Genomic DNA, 15,438 nt, shown 5'->3' on the forward strand with positions numbered 1-15,438 from the left:
ATTCGAAGGAATTCCCTTTAATTTTGAATTATTCATTTTTTTTAGGTATGTAGGTATATGAAAACAAAATTTGTATTCTACTTCCTTAAACTTTTTTGCTAAATGAACTTCTTATAATTGAAGACTATACCAAGAACATAATGTTAATCAGATATTCAGCCCTATTCCAAAAACACTGTACAAATGCATTAACTTTTGACCAGTGGGCGATCCAAGGCGGGTCATATCAGCCATAAAGCTTATACAGTCAAGTTGTATAAGTAAAGATTTCGTAGTAATTTAACGACATTCACGCGGTTTGCTGTCAAAAATAACTCAAATTTTTATTTTCGCTCAATTTACAATTTGAAAAAAAGGCATAAAATTTGTTTCTTAGAAAAAGAGCAAATATTCAGGTTCCTTAGAAGAAACCTTGAAAAAGTAATCGTCAATTTAAAAATATTTGATTTTTTTAAACTTTCTCAAAATTTTGTATTCTGATTTTGACATTTATTTTTTTTAAGGTTTCTCAAGAAATAATCGACGGATTTCAATAATTTTCTTTTTTGATGATCTAAAATGTCATATTTTCTTTTGATTTAAAAAAAATATTAATTTTCTATATAAAACTCTATAATGAAATTCAAATGTAAAATGCATATTTATAAGCAGTTTATTTAGTGCTTACCAAAAATATTTTTAAGGCAAAATTTAGAACGATTTTTCGAAAAAAAAATAAGTTATATCTTTAAATCTTAAAATATAGGTAATATTTTTAAACAGACTTTTTGGAAGATATTATAAAATTCTAGCGATCCAAACGTGCATTTATTTCTTTCAAAATTGCTGTTAACACGAAAGATCTTAAGAAATTAAATAAATCTAATTTTGAAGTGAATGTGCTTTGGATGCTCTAGAACTGAGATTTAAACACGAATTTTTAAGTTTTATTGAATCATTTACATAAGGTCAAAATATGAGTAAGCAGATAGCGATAGTAATAATAGATTGAAAATTTAGTCCGAAGAAACTACGTCAAAAAAAGCCCGACAGTTCTTCACATCAGTTCGTTTTTCTTGAATTTTTGTAGCGTTCTTCGCATTAATATAAATGGAAACAAGAAAAGTATATTTTATTTTCAAAAAAAGCAGCGTTTCAAAACCATTTCTTACCTTTCTGCGTGAAATGCAAGCATCTGTTGTGTTTCGCCTCTTAAACATGTCATATTTAGAAAATCGTTGGAATCTTGGAATGCCTCATGTACGGAGTCATCCAAATTATTAATTTGTTAGACCATAACTTGCTGGACAACAGTGTTCTAAAAAAATTTGATAACTAAAGTTCCCACTTTAGCAATTAAAATCTGTAAATGTAAATTTTGACTTGAACACTTTGTGTCCATACATAAGTGGCAACCTGACAATAAAACCATCCGTTTTAAAAAAAATTAGAACAAGTTTATATGTTGTATACACTCAAGGACACAGTAGGGTGTGAAACAAACCACAAAAATGTAAAAAAACTTTATTGATCATTTAATTTCGACGGATCTGATGGATATTGCAACGAAATTTCCTGTTGTTTCCTGAACTATTTGGTGAACAACGATAACAAGATATTGCATCAATACATACCGCACGGACAACAAAAGCCTGGATTTAGGGGCAAAATGTGACCTTATTACAAAGGCCATAATATTCTTCTGATCTGAATATCATGGAAAACGTGTGGGGATGACTTTCAAGAAAAGGAGGACGGCCAAACCAAAATCCAAAGCGATCATTGAAGCCATACAAAGGTCCTGGGCCCAAATTTCGATCAATTATCAGACAGTACTCTATGAATCCATACACCATATACAAAACGAAAAACGCTTGTTCTTTTTTTTTTGTTATTATACGCTCATCAAAATTTAAAAAAATGTATCTTATTTATCTTATACTAACGGAAATTTGGTGTGAACTTATGTACTTAAGCATGTTCAATATATTTTAGATAAATACATAAAATAGGTGATAGATTTACAAAATTTTGGATAAGCTTAGTATTACGACATTACATTAACAAATTAAAAAAAATTGCTTTCATTGTTTGAAATAATAATATTCACCAAGTTATGATTTTTCTCACCGGCTGCAAGAAAAAACAATTTCATATTCTTTGATCAATCAACAAATAAAAAAAATTATTCCAAAAAGCAAAATATTGAAATTATTCACTCCAGAATGAAAAGTATTTTCTTACCTACATTACATACATACAAGAGCATACCTACTGTTTCACATGTTATGTACATACGTTAGTCAACATATCAGTCAGTGAAAGAAGAAAAGCCAAGCTGAGAAACAAAAATTAAAGAAAAATTTAATAATTTTACAGGTAATGAAAAGGAAGGCTAACGCAAATCTGCTCGAAACGTTAATTTTCGACTCTTTGAATCGACCTGACGGTTTTGGCTGTAGGGGCATGGATAGACAGACAGACAGACAAACGGGCAAAATCTCGGGAACCACTTTTTTGACTTCTCTACCATGTCATGTTTTGATTAAAATTTCGAGACAAATGTAGAGCTTGAAATACATGTTGTTCGTATTACCTCTTTGTGCCAAGACTTGACCGTTGCACAAAAAAGAATGTGTAAAAAGAAGGCAAGCAGAGAATGAAATCAGAATTACCAATTCAATAGGAAGATAAACAAAAACTTAGCCTCTTTTCAATTTTGTTCATATCATTGCTGTTTGTACATTATGCACAAATAAAACGAAAAATTTTGTGATTCTTAAGGGTAGCATAGAAACAATATATTTCTGAAGATGATTTGATTTTATGAAAAATTATCTCTTTTGAAGCTTTTCTACTGTACCCGTGCGGAAACTCTTGCAACCAATTTTTTTCTTTCAAATTAAGTTATCAAAAGTAAATTATGGTATTCTATAGTTATTGTCACTTTTAATTGCATTTTATAAATCTATCAGAATACTTTTTATATCGTTCAATTATTATTCTTTTGCCATTTTCGGGCTGTGTTCATTAAAAAAATGTATTTCCTACACCGACTTCAGTAAACTCTTTCATTTCTAATATTTAATTTTAAACTATTTATTTTTAACTCATTAAATCGAGTTTTATTTTAATTTATTTTAAGAAATGGGAGCTTTTATTCGTGCCACAACGTAATAAAAAGAACAAGAAAAGTCAAATGATATTCATTACACCTTCCTAAACAAATACCTTAAATAATTTCATTAGGTTAATTCCTTTCTTAATTATCTTAATATGACTGTATAGCTTTCTACATGAATCTTATCATAGACGTCATTTTATTTTAATTTATGCTGCCTGCATTAAACATTAAAAACCAGTTGGAACAACTCCATGCAGCCAATGAGAGATGCCGCCTCTGAAGTAATAGGTTTAACATGGCCACCACAGCGAAACCCCTGGTTTAACGACGAATGTCGCAAGCGCACCCAGCTGAGCATAAGGCATACAAAACGGCGCTGCACGGAAGTACCAGAGCCGCTCCAGCAGAAGAATAGAAAGGAATACCGGCTTCTTAAATGGAAAAACGGAACATGACAAGCATGCGATCGAGGAGAGGAATATCACAACAGGAATGAAAAAAAAACCTTCCTATATTATCAGTCATGAACTGAAGCTGGTAAGGACGATCAGGGGAACATCGTAGTAGAACGAAGCTTATGTTGACAATTTGGAAAGACCAGTTCTCTAAATTATGTAACGGCGAATGAATTCCGCTATAAGGGAGATAGAACCACTCAACCTATGCAACTCAGATCAATAATTCCGCCTTCCCCACCTCTAGGAAGTGAAGATAGCTATACCTATTCAAAGCAGCAGACAATAATAGGAAAGATCAACTCCCTAGCAAGTCATTGTCTAAAGGGTGGTCGAAAAAAAGCATGTACAAGAAAGGAGACCTTCTTAATTGCCCCAAATACAGTGGCCACAGTCTCCTGAACATTGCACATAAGATCCTTTCTGCCATATTATGTGAGCGTCTGAAAACATTGGTCGATAACCTGATTGGTCCTTATCATTGTGGCTTCAAACCAGGAAAGTCCACTATTGACCAAATATTCAGAAGAAACCCAGGAACTTCAAATCCATATTCACCATCGCTTTATCGATTTTATCCTTCCGACCACAACAGATGTGCTATAACACCCCAGCCATTTTTATTCGAACTGTAATTTTGATTTTGCTTCATTTTCCTTTCTTCCGTTTTTGTGTAACAATTTTTTTTTATAAATTAAGTTTTTTATGTTTTTAATAAAGTCTATGAATTTGTATGTTTGAATAAAAATTTGACATTGTCCCTTAAAGCATTTTTTTTCATTTATTCCTGGCTGGGGTGTTATGCCATCCCAGCTGTCTTGGACAACACGTCACCATGAAAACTCAGTTAGTTGAGAACTTTGTCTACCTATGCACCGCTATAAACTCAGACAACAACACCAGCGTTGAAATAAAACGAAGAACAACTCTTCCAAATCGCTACTTCTTTGGACTTAGAAGACAATTGAGTAGTTAAGTCCTTAAGCCATCTTTAAAACACTCATCATCCCGGCTCTAATTTATGGCGTTAGGCATCGGCCCCGTCAATGAACGATGATAGCGTCTCAGGATGCTTCTAGAAAAAAATGTTTCTTGTGATTTTTGGTCCTATCCACATACATGGATTGTTGAGGAGAAGATACAACGGCGGTCATGAAGAGCGAATGGACATTAACGTTCCAGCCCGGAAGGTCTTCGAATCCAATTCGAGGGACGGCGTTGTAGAGGAAGACCGTTACTAAGGTAGCTCACGCATGTGGGTGAAGACCCCAACCAACTTTGCGTGCTAAACTGGAGACAACTAGCTAGCTGTCTGAAGACGCATGTTGGTTGAAGTCCAGGTTCGCCCAGACTGTTACGCCACCTTAAGTAAGTAAGTAAGATATTATTTTGTCATAACATCACAAAATTTGTTTTCATTGTGGTTCCTCTAATTTTAAACATAGCCATTTTCTACAACAAAAAAATTCTCGCTTTTGTGACACCTTATTTGTTAAAATTGGTTCAATGTGAGAACCGGAAAAGGGAAACTTACTGCTTACATAACACAGCATTTCTTAGAAATTACATAGCACTCGGAGTCCTAAGAATAATAAAAACATATATGAGCATACAGTGGCGAGCACATGTGTATACATAGTTCTCAAATTTGGCTTCGAGATGCTGCAAAATGCGCAAAAATAAAGTTATCACGGTCATTCTTTTTTTAATTAGTTCTTTATTTTCCTAAGAAACTATAAAATTAAAAACTTTTTTCAAAACTTAAATACAAAATAAACATTTAATTCAAATAATAAAAAAACAGGATGTATCCACTTTTGCACGTTTCAAAATGAGGTTGTGAATATCGCCTAGTTCAATACTTTGTCCATAAGCCCTTTGCAGTAATGACGCTCTTTATCCGTTTGGGCATGCTCTCAACCAGTTTTTCTATCAGTTCGTGCGGAAATTTCGCCCACTCCACCTGAACTCGGGCCCAAAGATCGTCTAAGTTTCTTGGCGGATTATCGTACCGTGCAAGTCGCTTTTTCAGAAGAGCCCACAAGTTTTCAATGGGATTCAGGTCTGGGCTTTGTGCTGGCCACTGCATAGTATTAAATTTTTGACTACCTAGCCAATTTTTCACAATTTTAGCTGTATGTTTGGGATCTCCATCTTGTTGAAACACGACCTCTTCTTCTGGGTATGCGCTTTCCTCCACAAACTCTGGTAGATTCTCTTCTAAAATGTAGAGATAATCTTCCTTTCGCATAATTCCATTGATTTTAACTAATGGTCCTACATTCCACCAAGTGAAACAACCCCATACCATTAAATTACCTCCTCCGTGTTTCATTGTCTCCTTAACATGGTGTTTTTGTAATTTTTCGTATGGTCGGTGCCAGTAATACTCCTTACCATCTGACTGGAAACGGTTTATTTTGGTTTCATCAGACCAAATAACCCTTTTCCAGTCATCTGCGGTCCAATTTTTGTGTTCTCTGCAAAACTTTAGGCGCGCTGACACATTTTTTGCTGAAAGTGCTGGCTTTTTTTGCTTAACGGCCGATGTCAAGCCGATTCTCCGAAGTGCTCTTCGTGCTGTCCACTCACTTACACTTTTGTTTAAAGCTGTTGCAGCTTCCTTTGGCGTTCTTACTTGCCTGCTTATCATCATCCGCTCCATAGCTCGAGCATCTCGATCAGAAAGCAATGTCGTCGTGATTTTTTCACCTCAGGCGCGCTAATATTTCGTCTTTTTCTAACTTGAAGCACTGTTCTATGACAAATTTTAAGTTCTTTTGCTATTTTTCGAGATGAATAACATTTTTTTGTCATTTCAACAATTTGATTTTCCAAATTTTCTAAAATTTTCCTCATTGTTGTTAAAAAAACTTTTTTTGCACTGAACCGCAGAAAATATTTACAGAAACTAATTACTTTTAAACGAAATGTGGTTTGTTTTGATGAGTTGCATAACAGTAAGAATAACTGTAAATTTTTGTTTTCTTAAACTCATAAATTAGCGTTGCCAGCTTAGAAAAAAAAAACGTGTGCTTAAAACGTGCAAAAGTGGATACATCCTTATTTTTCATAATTTGAATTAAATGTTTACTTTGGATTTAAGTTTTGCAAAAAGTTTTTGATTTTATATTTTCTAAGGAAAATAAAGAACTAATTAAAAAAAGAATGACCATTATAACTATATTTTTGCGCATTTTGTGGTATCCCAAAGTAAACTTTGAGAATTATGTATCCATATGTGCTCGCCATGTACATTTTATTTCGTGAGTGAACAGAAACAAAATTGCGATCATTTATTATTGACTTTTGCCATATTCGATTTAACTAAGCCATAAAATAAAGATAACCGCGTTTAAGAATCTTCACTCGGTTTTTTTCCTTAGATTGGTTTTGTTTTGTAATCTTCCTGGTCTAGAAATAGAAAGTGGAAATACCTTATTCACTTAACCTAAACATAAAATATTATTTTAAACCACTCCTTATTTTATATTTTGTATTTTGTCAGCTTACATGTTTTGTTTTCATAATCTTGATCAGACACTGTAATATTCTTTTAAGCTTTGTTATAGACTTCATAAAATCGTATAAATCTCCAAAAACAAGTACAACCAAAGCGTTTGCTATACAACGAGGCTGGAATTATTTATTTTTCTTTTCAAATATTGTAAATGTAAAGCTTTTTGTGATATCATTGTTTTTTGTCCATGAAAATGTTATAACTATTGTTCCCAGACATCTTCCTCAACTTCTGATAAATACACACAAAAGCACAAATTTCATAAGCTGCAACTGCAATTAAACGATATTTATGTGACAAAACCAAAGCTTGCAATATAGTTTTGTCCTATTTTGAGCCATGACAAACATTTTCGCCTTTTAAATATTTGACGATATTGCAAAGAAATAATCAGCGGCAACGTTCGAATTGCCTTTTTTGAAAACTGAACAAATTTGTTTGTAATATAAATTTTCATAGGCACACAGGAAATCAAACTGCCTACACAATATAAACATAAAATATTCTGACTGTACTCTTTCAATGAAAACACTAAATCCTTTGTTTAAATCAAATAAAATTATACGCTTTTTCCGTAGGGCGCACATTATATTAAATACAAACAAAATTATGGTTTTCTATCTCTTAAAATCTAACCAGAAATACATCATTTATTTCATTACAAGCAGAAAATTTTAAAAATAAAAAAGTTCACTCAAATAAAAGCTTTCCATTTAAAAATAAAAGAATTTGTATTCTAGTTTTCTGAAATGGGATAAAACAAGCCCAATTATTATATTATTTATTAAATAAACACACGCACAAAAAGCTAGTCATATTTACTAAGCAAATAAAAAAAATTAATGTAAACGAATTAAATTTCCAAATTAGAATCTTTAGCTCTATATGTTTTCGTATGCATGCTAAGCATCATGACTGCGGAACAATTAAAATATACAACTTATTCGATACATCCATCAACAATGAATAAAATTATGTTTAAATGATCATAATTAACATAAAAAAGATAATTGAAGGCGTTCCTAAATATGTTTATAGATAGAATACCTACCTAATGTATATACATATTTTTATTTTACCAGTAGGTATACTATGAAGTGTAAAAAGTAAAAAAAAAGTAATTGTTTGTTTAAACTAAACTGTTAAATAAGTAAAAGAAAGATATCTTGAACTCAAAGTATGTTTCTTTTTTAATTGCATAATGTAACAAAGATTACCTTTTGTATGATTTTAACATTTACATTCTCAAAATCAGAATAGACCCTAACGCAATCTGTTATGTGATTAAATATATTTGATTTAAAAAAAAAAAAAAACAGAGAGTATTCAAATATACATACTTTTGTCGAAATAGTAATTTAGTTCATACTGTACATCATAGCCTTCTATTAAAAAACATTTAATTTAAGTTATATAAAAAACAATAGCCAGGGAGACATTCGCAACTCGAATGTGATATTTTATCTTTATTTAAAAGTATTTAATAGTTATACAAATGATTATACACAACCCTTAGCTAAAAATCTTAAGGACAATACAATATTTTAAGTGTCTACATACATTTTTTAAAATATTAGTATTCTTTAAAATCCTTGTTTTGTCTTGTTTCTTAAATCTCTTTTTTACATTTAATAATTAATTGAAATGTTGTAATAATAATATCAATTTAGTTGCAATAGAATGAAACCCTTTCCATACCAGAAAAGCGTTTCAAAAACCCGGGATAATTTATAGTACAATGTAAAACCAAAAACATATTATAGTTAATAGAAATGTATAAGAGAAACATAAAGTATAACTAACAAAAAAATCCAAATATATACAGTGAATTCAATAAACCAGTTTATATTTTTATATTATACAAATTAAAATGAAATGCTTATACATTTATACAAATAATACAATTCTTTGTGTCTTAGCTAAAGAGAAAGGAGAAAAATATGTATAATTGTTCTTTTGAATGTTTCTTTTTTGTTTTCTTTAAATGAATACCTACTTGTTGTATACTTTAAAAAAATTTAATAGTAAGCGCTATGCATACAATGAGAAAACTTAATTTTGAGAACAGTTAGCCTTTAAAATAAATGAATGCGAACAAATTTTTCCATTTCAACGAAATAGTTTAATGCATTCTCCAACGCTGTGCAAAATAACTTCTGTGAACCATCTATTAAAACTCAAATGCCTGTTATTATGATAAAATTCGTTTAAGAGATTCAATTTATTTTTACGAAATTGAGTCAAATTGAACCTTTTAACAAAAAACAACATTGAAATGCACGTACCACTAATCGTGCTCTAGCCAAGATATATTAGCTTTAATGATCAATGTATTTATTTTTTTCATTATAATACTACGAAAACCGTGCAATAGCCTAAACAATAATACATTATTTCTTTTAATTCAAAACATAAATATTCATAGTTTATATAGTTATGCATTAATGCGGAGTACATGCGCTTCCACAGTACAAACAACCATTAGCACACTATATTTTTAAATAAATATACAGGCTAGAGCAGAGGTGTTTTCATTCTGTTTTAAAATGTTAAAGTTAAATGCTAAAATACATGCCTTGCTAAGTTTTTATTCCTTAGGGAAAACTACACACTTTATGAAATTAGTCAATAAAATTAAAACATGCAATAGACCAGTGATTTAAAAAAATAACTTTAAGGTTATAGTGAATTCTCAAATTATAAGCTCAATAATTATCGGAAAACATTTTATACAGGCTGAGTCTTCATATACATATGTGCTCAATAAAATATTTTAAGGAATCGCAAGAAAAATTGCAGTATGAATAATATTTGTTAAAATAAGCACATATTTGTTATTATAGATACATTACATGACGTGTGTGTATATTTACATACAGAAGTGCACCAAAAAAACTTATAAAAAGATGTATACTGAGACTGCAATTTATATGATCGATATTTTATAATATTCCAGTTGTAAGAGATTACCGCAATTGAGTTAATAAATAACGTTCGTATGTTCATATGTATATTTATGAAGAATACAAAGAAACAATAAATATACCATATCGAATCAAAAACAAAAAAAACGAACTATTCACAATAATTAAAATATATTTTTTTAACCATTCAAGAGTTCAGCCTACATTTTATTAAATCTAAAATATATATCTAATACAAATATTAATAAGCAACATGAATTTATTAAAACATTCATATATATTTTACAATATACAATACCATATATGAGTCGCTATCTGACAAATACTTTTAATTGTTTGTCTGTGTCATTTTTTGAACAGGATATGCGATCGATATTTTACCAAATAATTTGCAATAGCCATGTGATGAACTGTGGGTATTAACCCTTATAGTTCGGAACTAAAACCAGGGTGAAGAAGCTTTTAAGTGTCAAGAAACCCTATTTCTAACACTAATATGCCGACTTCAAATTAATAACTAGAATGATTTAATTTTTATTTCAAGTTAAACACAACAAGGTTTCATTTAAATAATAATTTACTATGTATATTTATTAATTATTGAAAAATAAACCTATTAATAAAAACATACCAACAAATAAAAAAAAAACACAATATTAAACATAATGCATAACGTATATTGTGTGTTAATATGCGGTTAGCTAAACAGAAAATGAAACTAGTCACACAAAAACATTTTCATACAATATTTTGTTTAGTATTTGAATCCCGTAGCAAAGCCAACAAAAAACATCCAAAAATATAATCACTTTCCATGTTTTAAACAAAACAAAAATATTACTTGATTAATAGTGCCAATAATATTTTTATATTGATAAACTTGATAACAAATCGATGGAAAGTATGTAAATATACAAAATAGGTTGTTAATAAAACCTACGAAAAAAAATAAAGGTACATTTAAAATATAATATAACGTTAAATAAACATAATTGGGACCGCTTTTAATTTGCGTAAATTTGTTATCAAAACTGTTACTTCAATTATTTAAAAGAATTTTATATACATACACAAAATTATGTGGTGTAATATTTGTATTTACATATTAAAATCGTATTATTTTCATGAAGATTAAACGAAAAATGTAACTTGATTTTGTTTAAAATTGAATTTTATTTGATGAATAAAAATGAAATGGTATGAAGTTTATGTTTTAGGTCCCATTGATAATACCAAATGCTTGTAAATATAATTTTCATTATACTATTAGTCCTTACCAACAATTACATTAATACTTAGTAGCATCATTTGAGTCGATTTTTCTGTTTAATGGAAAGCTTTTAGTGAACTAGTTATTAACTATAACTTAAATTGGCGCACATAGACTCAAAAATATACAAAACAAATGCAAACAGAAAATGTAAGTTTCTGTGTACATCAAAACTGATCTGAATCAGCCTTAGTACTATTTTAAAAAAGACAATTTGTATTCTTGAGAAGGGTATTATAGAAATAAATTTAAATGCATGCAAAACTCTTAAAATGTATGTTTGGAGTGAGAATATTATTAAATATATTTTGTTTTTTGTATTCATAAATTTATTCAAATAGATTTTCTAGGTTTAATGGAAAAATGTTTTTGAGTTGAGAATATGATCTTTTGTTTTTTAATCTGAGTATTCAACTTTAATAATTGTAATATATCCTTTCAAAAAAAGGAGATACTTGTTCATTTCATCCATAACAACTAAATAAAAGTACCAGAGGTGCAGATGTGTTTAAATAATAAATATACATTTCTTTAAATAATTATACAAACTGACTCCAGAAATGTTTTCAGTTGCTTTGAATATAACATAGAATGCATGATACCAAATAACATACAATGTACAGATAAATATCTAAACAAGATAACATATACAAAATTTCTAAGCTTACTAGAATAATGTTTTCGTAGATTTTTGTGTCTCAAAACATATTCGAAGGCTATGGTTAGTTAAATTATGAGTTTGTTTTTGACTAAATCTCTTGTTTGGAAGCAATTTGAATAGGTAGATATAAATCTTATTTGAGTTTACATCTTTGATGTTGAACCAAATTGGAGTAATTTAAGTTAACCAATAGAATTAAATTACTTGTAAGATCCTATTTACTAAGAATAAAGAAACAAACTTCAGGTTTTATTTATATGTAACTGTAATCTTATCAATAATTATAAAAAAAAACATTAGACTTTTTGATGATATAAAAATTTGGCTCTTTTTGGGAAATTGTTTAAAAAATATCTATCGTTTCTGCTATACGACATGAATTCAATAGGTACACTGAGAGCTTGATTTGGTTAAGAAAATATTAAGAAATTCATAATTCAGAAGGAGAAAAAAATTCAAAATTTGGGTGTAGATATAAGTGTAACAAAATATTAAAATCTTTCGGTAATGTTCCTATACGTATTTAAAATAAAATATTTAGACTAAAACCCAAAACGATGTATGTATAGATAAATTTAAACATATATAAATGGTCCTTAGCATTTATAAATTCTTCAAACCAATTCAAAACTCTATGTGCTCTGAGAATAATGTTATATTACAGTAAACATACTACATATGTCAAAAGTGAACATAATAAATACTCGTAAGTACTGAGAAAGAACGAAATTAATTTATAATTTACAGGCAGTATTTCTTTAATTAAAAATACAATTTTCGTTTCACATATTTCAAGTCATACAAAGTACTATACAAATAAACACAAAGTAAAAAAATATTTTGGAAGCATTTGGAAAAATAAATCTTGGTCACTTTAAATATTCAAACAAAATAACTTAAAATCTTCAGTCAAAAATCTACGGAAAAATGTAAAAATTTAAATATCATGAAAAAAGTACAAGCTTATTTTAAGCACCTTCGCGCCTTATCTTTAAAAAAAAGATTAAAATTAAATTTAAAGTAAAGTTGGAATGTGTAATGTATTGCAACATTATAAAATTAAAACATTTCGATCGTTACAATTACAATACCAATAAATATTGACTTTTTTTATATATTTTATTTCTGAACAATGTATATTTTGTACCAAAATCTGCCTTAAATTATATCTTCATATAGAATGAACACGAACAATGTAAGGTGAAAGACGAATTGCAAAATTTAACGAAATTTAAAAATTCAAAATTAAAAAAAAGCTTTTAATTTAAAACTGACCTATTCAAATTATAGCAAAACTGCAATAATCATGCATCTCTTAAAATGTTTCTGTTTTTTTTTTTTCATTTTTAAATTAATCTATACATTTTGTAAGGAAATAAATAAATCTAAAACAATAAACATGAACGAATAAGGAGTGTATTCTACGTTATTCTTTTCTTAAATGGAAAGATTTACAACCAATATTAATATTCTACTGCACTTAAGATATATAATACATAACTATTTATTTTTACTAAAACGGAAAAGTACTTAAATTATCAAAATAACATTAATTATAATTTTTCTTAATCAAAAAATGAGTATGAATCTTGGAATGTAAAAATTACCATAAGCATAAAACTACAAATTTATATTAAGGATAAAACTTAAGAACAGAACATTGGACAAACTATTTACAAGAGTTTTGTTCCCGAATTGATATGTTAAAAATTATAACAACTTTTATACAAACCTTAGCAAAAACTGTTCGTTTAATAAATATATTTATTTCAATACAATATGAAAACATCGTATATATTTGAAATTTAACTTAATTTAAAACTCTTTGTTGAAGTAATAATTTTTGTTTTGAAAATTCATTGTCATCCTAATAAAAATTATATGAAACATGCATATCAAAAAAAAACATTTTCTTCAAGCACATTTTTCATTCTGTGTACAAATATACGAAGATTTACCATAATGCATTTTTCGCACATGAATGGCTTCGTCCGTGCAGTTAAAATCTGCCCCTTGAACTAATGACAGTAAACCTAGTAATACGAAAAAACCGCACGGCAAAAGAACATTTTAAATTTTAACTTTTAATCATTAATCTGTGTATTAGAAACATCTTAATTGCGTGCAAAATTAACTATATTTTTTGTATAAAGGTTATTATCAAAATTTTGTTTCCTTAAACTATTGTGTATATTTTCATTCAATAACGTCATATAAGAGCACAAGGTCGCGAATAGGCTCAACGAAGGAAATTGTATGGAGAAAGTATTGACAAGGTGAAGTTTTTACTCGCTTTAGTGAGAAAGTAATTGGCTTACATTTGTTTATATTTTAATCCCATGAGGATTAAAAGTAGAGGACCTGGGTACCTCGTGATACTTCAAAGCCGAGTATAGAAGGCTTAAATAGTAATTAGTCTGTGGTATATTTTGTCAAAGGCTTTGCTAAAGTAGGACACTTTTTTAGAAATATGGCCTTTGTGAGAATTCATCATTCAGTCGATTTAACTCATCAGTAAAAGATTATTTGAAGTAGGTGGCAAACAAATGGAATATAGTTTGTGGATCATTAAAAGTTTTACTATTAAGAGTGAGGGAGTTTCGGTAACCATCAGATTTTTTTATAGTGAACTAATGCATAATAGGATCATTTATAAGATTTGATTAAAAATCTATCAAGTAGCGTTGATAGCAGTGGCGTTTTTGGGCATGGGTTCGGTTACCCAGGGCCCAGGGCCCGCAATTATTTGGCCCCAAATCCAAAAACTCAAAGTGAAAGAATCTATACAAGAATTATACATATACAATAACAGAAAACGAGTTTCATTTTACTCTTCGTTCCGTTTAAATTCTCATCCTCAACATCTTAAACTTCTAGCAATATGAATCTTAAATCATACACCTGCACACGCTGTCAACATTATTTTAACAACTCTGCTTTCTTTCTACTCTACAGTTCTGCACACATGTTGGCTTTTCAACTTACTCCATATACAAACACAATGTTGTCCCATGTTCTTAAAATGTATACCTATTCAAGAGCAAAAGTCTGAATATTTGGCTGACAAAATCTTGACAATTCTGGAAAATCATGATATTTCAATAGAGGATTGCATAGGACAAAGCTATGATAATACGTCTAATATGTCGGAAAAATGTTCTGGTTTGCAAGCAAGATTAAAGGAGAAGTGTGTGCTACCTTTGTACCTTATTCAGTACATTTTCTTAACTTAGTAGGCATTCATGCGGCTGGTTGTGTGCAGGAGGCAACAAGTTTCTTTCAAGTTTTTTCCTGCTTCTACCCATCGCTGGAATAAATTGAATAAATTTTTAGGTTCACATAGAGTTCTTAAAAGCCTTTCTGAAACAAGATGGTCTGCTATCATGGTTATTAGCAAACTACTGAAGCTTTGACAACTATCTCTAGAGATCCAAAGCAAGCTCCAGCCTTTCTGAGAAAATGTTAAAACTGGAGTTCCTCATTTTAACAGAAATTTGGAGCACAA

The sequence above is a fragment of the Eupeodes corollae genome, chromosome 1, assembly GCF_945859685.1.
Source record: "Eupeodes corollae chromosome 1, idEupCoro1.1, whole genome shotgun sequence".
Lineage (NCBI taxonomy): Eukaryota > Metazoa > Arthropoda > Insecta > Diptera > Syrphidae > Eupeodes > Eupeodes corollae.